Genomic DNA, 10,376 nt, shown 5'->3' on the forward strand with positions numbered 1-10,376 from the left:
ACAGAAAATTTTGTACCGAAATGCAAATCCCAGCACCACTAGAGGTTTGAAAGCACATGTTAATTTTACATGGCTTGTTGCAAGTTGCTCATTTTCCTCAAAAAGCAAAGTCTGAAATCCTTACAGACTACTGCAAGCATAGCAGCAGCCAAATGCTTTACCTACTAACAAGATAATTAACTGCTCTTGTCACTTTCAGTAACGTGGCGCAGACCTAAGGCCGACCTTGTCCATATCCAAGTCAAGGTCACATACTCTGATCTTAACATATAAGACTACCATCTCAGTCAGAGACAAAGTACCAGCTCTTAAAGGATTTAGGTTTTAGAAGGAGTGGGTGGCCAAAAGACAGGAAGCTATTTTCTGAGTGGCTGAAGGAAAGCCAGGAAGGAAATGGAGTTCCTACATACCTTTTCGTAATGTATAAACTCTGAGCTCCATTTTCTGACTTTATCATCAGCTCCCTCTCCCTTCTGGCGTGGAATTATTATAGCATTCACTGTAGTCTCGTCTTTACTTGCATGGTAGAATAGAAAGGATTTTTTCCTTTGCTGGTAAATATGTTCACGTGACATGATCTTTAGGGATGTTGGTTTGGTTTTATTTTTCTTCTCTTCCTATTAGATGAAAATCTGATCGAACCATTCAGGAAGTCTGATTTAATTTGCAACAGGGCCAGGCATAGATTTAAAGTGATTTAACTCGCCTATTAATAGTTCCAGCTATTCAACGTTCAGAAGCCCTGGACAAATGTCTACAGTGCATGCACAAGTTCAATATGTCCAGTTCAATATTACATATATGCTGTGCAGTCCACCTGCAGATGCACTCTAAGTCTGAAAACAGACAAGAGTAGGCTGGATTCACTGTGTGCTTACAGAATGGTAGCATTAATGCAACAATCTTACTGAACGTGCACTAACCGCTTGTGTGATAGCTAGTAATTGATAAGCAGTCCCCGATATTCAGACTCTGCATGCATGGCCCATGGTCATATATCAGTCTATTGGGTATTTCTTGAAAAAAATTTTAGTAGCCATAAGTTGACATTCCTGCATCACATAACATTGTTTTGATGGGTGACTTCCGTTTCAGCTGAGTCTGTAGCCATTGTCAAAAGACCTGGATTTCATTTCACCACAGGCCAGGTTCCTGGATAAAAAGTATTAGACCTGGCTTTGTGGGAAGTCCATCTTACATAAAGTTTGGAAAAAAGAATTTAGGCCCCTACTAATATCCCCTTTCCTTGTTTTTTAACTGTCATATGATGATGGGAAGGTGAAGCTGTGCAAAGGACAGAAGAATAGTTGTGTATAGGCTAATGCCAGCCCTTTACCAAGAGAAGATGATTATGAAGAAATGATCACTTTTGCCATAGAAGTTAATGCTGATTAGTCCTCAGCAGAAAAGCATTAATAAAGCTGCAGCCTATTTACTTGCATCTTTTCTTTACACTTGCCTGGCACAAAGCAGCATATTGAGAGGAAACAATATAATGTCAAATCCAGTTGGCATTATCTAGTACAACATTTTCTCACTACTGTACCTGATGTCTAGATTTACATATAATTCAGCAAAATGAAATAATTATATCTAGCGCAGCTGTGAATTTAATCATTTTCTGTAATAATTAATGCAGTTCAAATACAGCACAAAAATGTCGTGTTATGTAAGATCCCGATTTTACTGAGGCTTGATATCAAGACCTGGTACAACATGGCCTCATTGTCCTCATTCTTCCTAACTCCTTGTAGGTGATTTAGCATTAGATAGAGCAAAACCAGTAGAACATTGTCACATGCCCTTTTTACACTTTGTATTTATAAGTAAAGAACAGCAGTATCACAAGATAGTACCCGAATGCTGTCATGAGTGCCAGTTGCTCTTACCAGAAGTGGCAGGTAGATAAAATAAACCACGTACTTTTAAGTGATAAGAAAACAGCATTTATATATTGGTATCTATTTCTAAATATGCATAGTTCCAGGACAACAGCAATAATATACAGCCTACAAATACAAGCATGGAAATCCTTCCCCATTTTATCAGTATATAGAATCATACCAGAAGCTATTATAGCCTGATTTTTAGAAAGCACCATTTCCAAAACAACTTTTTGTAATCATTAATCTCACACATCCACTAGGCATTTTTATTTTTACACAGTTTCATAGTGGTGTTAGGTGAAGATTTTGTCATCCTCTCATGGGCTATCCTGTAGCACTGACTGTGGAATTTCTTAGGCTACAGGGGTTGTACCCATTTGGCTGCCAACTGCCCACTTCACTCAGTCTTCCAGACAGCTGATCCTGTAATTTGCAGCTGCCGAATCCATCAGCCGGCTCATAGCCCTCCACATTAACTAAAATAGCCTGAACTGCAAACACTGCAGTAGACAAAGTGCATAAACAAACCCTCAAGAGTCAATGAAAACTAAGCTGTGATGTTGATTTTAAAAATTTTTTTTTCTCTGCTCTTCAATAAATTCTGTTAAGATGTACATGAAACTACTGAAAGATGAAAGGTTGCAATATGTTGCTTTAGAGTTAGTATCAGTGACAGAGAAGCTATACTGCAGATTTCTGTTCTTTGATCTTGCACTAAAACCTTAGTAGGAAAAACAGACTGCCATTGAGTGTCACGACTACTGTACATACAAAACAAAATCTATGATTTAAGAAAATGTCTATCTATTTGGTCTTTCATTTTAAGTGCATTTTATTTCTTCCGAAGACAAAGATTCCAATCAGAATGTACAAATTCTTCTCTTCAGAAAAAAATTAGCATATCTGCCAAAGAATTTTCAGATTCATTTTTTTTAAATGTACTTGAAAATTATGAATTAAACTAATTCTCTGCACTGCCCTTTTATGCTTATATATAAAGAGCACAAAAGAGAGAGGGGTTTATTGCTAAACAAATAAAGATTTGCAGCTTTCAGAAAGGTATTTTTCCTTTAAAATGCTCTCTGACTTCTCAAAGAGAAATAGTTTTTCATCTCTACCTGCATGTACATCCAAACAGTGTTATAGTAAGGATAAAATTGTTCTCTTCTATTTTGGTGAAACCTTAAGAGCAAATGCTATTCACATTCTTTTCACAGCTGTTTTTAAGTAAACAATTAAGTCAAAGAAAATATGAAAATGAAAAATGAAAAATATGAAATATGAAAAATCCAGAGTTTGACTAAGCAAAATCAACTGCCATGGCAAGCTCTAGACTCACAACGAGTCACAAGTTTCTCAGAAAGTGAGTTGAAGTGCTAGAGTACTGTAGCTGGTATCGCTGTGGCATTCAGTGGCTAGGGGAAATGAATACATTTTACCGGGTGAAGAATGCAAAGTGCAGCAGGAAAACAGCTGCCAGGAGGACTCTAACATCACTGACCCTGCCTTCCGCTGACACCGACAGCTTGGAAACACATTGGTCCTCAAAGTAAGCTTCTCCACTCTTCCCTCATGATAATACACATATTACTGATAATAACTTTTTCTGGTGCACCATCCTTTTCTGCACATTATTCTCTTTCCCAGCTTGGTTTTTATTTTGATTAATTTACTCTATTATAAGTGAGCAACATTTTCATCGCTGCAAAATTCCAGTAAGTAATCTTCATTTTACCTTTTGCTAAAATTCTCAGAAACTTGTTGGAATATGGGAAAGCTGTTAATTTGACAGAAGTGTTTTCCCTGTAGAAAAAAACTTTGCTTTTTTTCTTTTTTTTTCTTTAAGAGAGCCCTGTTTCCAAACAGATTTCTTCAATAGAAATTTTCAAGTGTTACAGGAGCCTAGCTGTCTTGACACACTTGCAAGAAAAGATGACCCACTTTCTGTTGTGCAAACATTGCTATTACAAAATTCTCAAAAAAGTTTTGAAAATAAATATCCAGTTTGGTGAACTCTAAGTAGGCATGTTTCTACTGTATTGTGTTATCTCGGGAATCAGTGAGTTACGTTCTTATATCCCTGTGCTTCAAAATAATGTGAAATAGATGTCAAATCACCAGTTCTTTGGCAGAGTTGCTAAAATAGTAATGGTTTGTCTGGGATTGTAACAGACACGGAGCTGCTCTAATAATTTATTAGTAGTTTATGTGATGTGTTTTATTAGGATGTTTCTTGTGCAAGTGTATTGGTTGACTATCAATCTGCAAGGAAAATGAGCAAGAAGAAAGGAAGAAGTGAGTAAGATACGGTATCACTCGCTAAACACTTCAGGCTGTTAAGTAACAATGCCTGAAATGTAAATTGTGAAGCTCCCGACTCAGGATTCCAGCAAATTGCATTTGTTTTGCCATACGGGCCATTGCTGGGGCTGAAGGATCAAACGTACAGGGAAGAAGCAAAAGGATCCTTTTGTTCAGAAGCAGGGCAGTTGCTGCTGGAAGCTATTCCAGCTCACTTCCAGGACCAGCTGCAGTGCCTTACAAACCTAGGCCAGCCTGTACCTTATCTGCAGGAGGGGATGGCTGCAGAGAAGACAGACTGCTTTCAAACTAAGTTTAATCAGTACTTTAACGGAAGAAGACATTCTGGTCACAGCATTCACCACAGGCCAGATTCTCAAATGCAAGGAAGTATTTAGTCCACCCAGGAAGCTTTAGATAGCTGATGCATAAAAACACTACCGTAAGGCCTGGGATGGGATGGAACTGGGGAACCCCAGGAGAAATTATGGCAGTAAAATGAGGCACCTCAAAACTGTACTGAAAGAGTATCATGTGAACAAATCTGGGCTAGCCATTTCTGGGATATTCCTGACATCACTAAAATTGATGCATGAATTTCATTTGTGTAAGAAACCACTCATATGAACTGAATATGGCAACTAGTTTGGTGTGGGAAGTGATGTGACATCTGCAGCTCAATGTTGCTTTCATATTCCTGAACTTCTACTGGTTCCACTCTGTAATGTGCCTAAACTTATGACCTGAAAACGCTTTGAAACTTTCAGAATAAGAAATATATTCTTGTACACCCCATAATCAGCCAAGCCCACAATGTTCGGAGACTTTGCCCACTACAGTTATCACTGTACAACATTTTTTCAATGAGTAACCATACAACTTTTCATTTCTCTTACTTTAAGCATGTTAAAGCATACTGATTTTTATAAAGGCCAAACTTTCTGATTTTAAAAAAATAGTGTGTAAAAAACCTTAAAACTTGATAGAAAAAGTCATATCTGTGCTCAACTGAAATCTGGTTTTGTACTGCACCCTGGAAGACAGTGTTGCACAGGTACTCTAGAGCAGTTTTTCATGCAAGAAGATAGATGGTACTGAACTGTGAAATACAGTAGCAGGTTTTGATTCTAGCTACTTCTGACAAAAAAGGAAAAATAACAAAACCCAAACCTGTATGAAAACCTAGTCAAGCAACTGGTAGTAGAGGCAAGTTTTGAAAAACAATAAGCATTTTTCAAATGCCTGTTCATTGGACGATGATAATAATACATATATATTTATCTTGCACTGATCATTTAAGATCACGAAGAAATGAGAAAAAATGATGAGGTTGCTTTATACTGAGCATACTCATCATTTATTATATATTCATGTCTACTGAAATGGAAGAGTGAAGACTTATTAAAACATCCTTCAAATACCTTATAGATCTCTTCACACAACTCTATACTTTTTCTGCAATAATGGAAGTATGTAGGATGTATTTTGCAACCGTCTAGGTAACTACCTTTGCTTCTTATTTTTTACTCTCTTTACTCAGCACTTTCTTGCATTCTGCAAGCCATGTATACTAAATGGAAGTTAGAGGCATTTCTAACAAGTTCAAATTACCACATGCAAATGAAAATTGAGGATGCGGATGGAAGGATGTTTTACTCACAGTGAACATATATACTCTGCTGTAGCTAAAACAACCAGTTCTTGGTAGCCTGGCCAGGACTAGGCAGTTTTTGACCTCAACATAGAGAGTATTTAACTGGCTATGAGGAAACCCCTACTATCATTTCATGCAAGACATACAGAAATTGATAAACAATCATGTCAGCTACATGAAGAAACAGAAAGAAGACAACTCCTATTATTTGATCAGAACTTTCATAATTTGATCTACAATATAAAATAACTAGCAGAATTCAATGCTAATGCACCAATAGTTCAGTAATTTTCCAGCAAAATGGTTATCCTTTTGAAAACAGTGAGTTTTCAAAACTTTATGCAGTCAAACTATTACTCTGACAGCTCAGCTTTGAATATGTACCACTCTTGTTCTCTCCTCAGTTTTAGTTTGAAGAAGATTTGGAGTTACTCTTGACACAGAACGAGAAAATTTCAAGAATTCTTTAAGCCTTCTGCAGGGCCGTAGGACCTTAGTTGTCTGAGTTCTGTTTTCTGATGAGCCAATCTCTTTTTATTGTTTATACAAGAGAGTAGGTGCATTTATCTTAAAAGATTTTTCATTTATAGACTTCTTCAGAAAGACTCTTGTTCTTACTGAACTCAATAGACTTAATTAGGGTCTTTGGTGGAGATCAGCTGCTCCTAAAGAAGAGAGTTTAGATGAAAGAGAAAAATTTCTTGGAGAAAAAGAAGTCTCATTCTTGAAATAATGAAGTTTCAAATAACAAACAAAGTGTAACCGCACATAAATAGCACAAAGTATTTTAGGCAGCAATGAACTACTGAAATGTAAGATGTCAAAATAAATAAATAAAAGGAAGTGCAAGTTCACACAAGAGAAAAATTCAGTCCTTGTGCATAGACATGCAGAACACAAGAGAAAAATTTAAATCAAAATGTTTTGACTTGCTCAAGCCAAAGAATGCTAACCTCATTCACTCTCTTTGACTAAAGCTTAGTGGCTATAACAGAATTTGATGAAGGATGGTGAGATTCTTTACTCTGTCAAATGCTCAATATGGTGACTGTGCTCTCCTTTCTTTTCTGGAATAGGTCAGAAGTGAAGAACTACTATCTGTGCCAAGTTTTCTATAATGAAAATTGATAGCATGATAGGAAGTTTTCAAGATAAGTGGCTGTTTTATATCAGTGCAGCTAAGCCTTCAAGAGCTTCTGTGACATGTTTTTGAAGTTACTTTCCAACAGTCATTGTGGAGGACAGCAAAAAGGACACCAACTCTCTTGTTCTTTATTAGCAGACTTTGCTTTATTAGCACTGTTGTTCCCTTTATGTTGTTCAATGAAAGCTAATATTTAATCCATTTAACACTTATGGGGATTACTGAGATTTTTTTTGCTTGGTTCAGAAACATGGAAAAGAAGCCTTATAGTCTATCTTGCATGCTGCTTGCTGTTTGTGACCTTCCTGCCCTCTCTCCAGAATGAGAAATGTTCAAGTCAGCTGGAAAGCTCTTGTAGATCCTCCAATGAGTTAGTAACAATTACAAAGCACTACAAGCATGTGGAGGCACTTCCAGTAGTCTGAAACAGCTACCACCTACCCAGTGTACCAGGAGACCTGTTCCACACTGGATATCACTCATTCTTTTATAAGAGTCAGGGTTAGAATATGTATCAGTGCTAGTTAAAAAAAGAAACCAACAAAAAAACACACTTAAGTTTGCTATATCCAGGAAGAACAATTTGAAAGATTGGTAGAAAGCTATTTTATAAATTTAAAGTCTTAAGTGAATGAAGAAATAAAACAGCAAATTTTAGAAAAATTTTTAAAAGTTAGAAGATTGAATCTTAAAGACATCTAAAATGTACAAGATTTTTATTCTCATTTCACTTCGGAAAGTGCACATGAAATTTCTTGATTTACTTATGGAAAAAGCTCTTCTAGCAGGCAAATCAAACCCCGTATTATGATTCCTAATTAGACAATATGTTAGAAATAATTCCTAATTAGTTTGTGATAGGTACAACATAGGTCACAGAGAATGTTCCTATGGTTTTTGGCCTCAAATGTAATAAAGACAAAACTAAACAAAAAACCTAATTTACATCCACAGAAGGACGAATACGGTAGGGGTTTTTGCAGGCTTTTTTGAGAAGGAATATAATGGAGACTAAATTGGAAACCTGGAATTATGGGACTGCCATGACATCCAAAGCTAACTGAACCATTCAAACTACTTTAGTTGGCTTTTGGCAAGTATCAAAATGCTTACATGCGACTTCGCATATAAAAACAATCAACACACATTATCTATTAGTTTGTACCATCTGATTATTTCCAGATCTCACTGTCATCCCACAGGTGGCTCTTGGTTAATACAGATGTATATTTAAAGGTTTGTGTATGGTAGCTTCTTTTCAAACAAAATCATGTCCATAATATCCTTGATTTTTTGATTTAGACATAAAGAGGATACTATATAAATGGCAAATGGTCAAAACTCAGATTTTATACCATATCTACAGCACTTTAATCACAAAAGCTTCTAACAATCTAGTAAAAATTGCCATATCCAATAGACACAATGAAGCACTTCTTTCCAATTAAATTGGCTCTAAGGAACCTAAAATTCAGTGTTATCAATAACAGATGCTTGTTCTGGCTTATAAGATTGAGAGTGCCAGATGTTAGCATTTTAATACTGCATTTAGAACTAAGTATTTAATTTTAAAATTAGACATAATATTATAGATAGAACTACTTAAATACACTGTAATTGTAATTTAGAAACATGTTACGAGACTGTAGAGCATATTCCAACAGCATATTCATATATAGTGTATTCCAGTGCAACAGTTCTGAGAAGTCAGCTTGTGCTCTGGCAGGATAATTCTTCTAATAGTGCCCATTTTAGCTTTACAAGAGAACTTTCCAGTGTAAAGCACTGACAGACTTAATGGCTGTTAAGATGTTGATGCTGCTTGAGAAAGTACTCATGCACTACACAGTAGGACTGAAGTACCTTGAAAGAAGCAGGAAATGAGCAGTGCTTATTTAAATATTTATTCATTTATATATACACATATGTATATATAGGCAAATATATTTATTACATGTTGCTAACTGGAATAAGATACTTGATTTATAAAGCACTTCATAGTGTCATTCACATCTTTAAGAAAGCAAGACAGTATGACCTGTATTTTTGGTTGAGATAAATTGTTTCTTATGCTGACAGAGAAAAGAACAGTTTTATCTATGCCTTGCATTTCTTTATATGCCATTTTATTTTCTAGCTATACGGAGATAAGTTATAAATTATCTTTGTCTAGACTGTATCTTTCAGTGATGAGTGTAACTCTTACTACTGTGCAGGCACAGTAAGAAAAAGAAAGGTTGTTGCCATGTCTGGGCTTGTAAACTAACCCTTTGAAATTCAATAGCTGAACTTGTCTGTGTGGAAGTTAATGAACCTAAGTGGCTTCAAGCTTGAAATGCATATTTGTGTATTTTATTCACTTGTAAATATTTTTATTTCCTGCAAAAATAGTCATCATCAATTTAGCCTCGAATTGAATCCTGAATTTACACAAAGTCAAATCTTTCGTCTTCCTCAGATAATAAGATTCGCAAGAAATGGCATAGGATCCCTGGACTGTGGCATTCTTAAGTATAGACAGGGAAGAAGGAAAGGTAAGAAGCACATCAAATTGCAAGTGTTCATATTTCCATATTCTGCTTGGAACAACTGAGCTGGGTCTGCAGACACCTAGCTTTGCTCACAAGCTTTCCTCTGCGATAAAGTGGCCATACTGCTGCTGGACTGGATGTGACCCTGAAAATACAGTAACTGTACTCTCATGGTGTCACACTTGAGCTGCCAAAGCCTGACTCACTCTGCCTAGCAGAGGTAGCTGGACTAAGTCTCCACCTCTTGCAGAGGTAATATAAAATGCCTGTGGACAGTGAGGGACTGACTAACTCTGGTAGGCTAAAGACAGCGTTACTGTATGACAATCTTGGAAAGAAAAACACTTGCAGCAGCCCTAACCACAAAACCATGATTTCTAGTCTGGAACTGATAACAGAAACAGCCACCCCATAAACCCCGAAAGTCTACATTCATAGGGGATTCTGCAGCTTTTATATTTTCAACACATTTCAACTGTACAATATATTTCTATGCAGGTCATCTTCTACCAAAACAGGAAAACCATTAAGCTGTAGAAAAAGCAAAAACTGCAAGAGTGTTCTCTTTCTTGACAAGCCACAGTAGGATATCAGCCAATCCTGGCATAAAAACTGGCAAGTTTGAGTAAAATGGAAGGAGTATTGGAATTTTTAAATAATCTTTTTATTACACTCTTAAATATTGAGGTCTTTTCATGGAGACTTTTTCAGCACTTCATCAAGAGTTTTTTAAGAAACTGAGTCACACTGAACCAATAGGAAACTTGGTCAGCTGAGAAATTCTTGAAATAGTATTGATAACAGCAAGTCTGTCAAATTGAATATGTATTTCCCCTCTACATCTATTCTCTTCAAATTCT

This window comes from Fulmarus glacialis, unplaced genomic scaffold (genome assembly GCF_000690835.1).
Source record: "Fulmarus glacialis isolate BGI_N327 unplaced genomic scaffold, ASM69083v1 scaffold44941, whole genome shotgun sequence".
In the NCBI taxonomy this organism is placed as follows: domain Eukaryota; kingdom Metazoa; phylum Chordata; class Aves; order Procellariiformes; family Procellariidae; genus Fulmarus; species Fulmarus glacialis.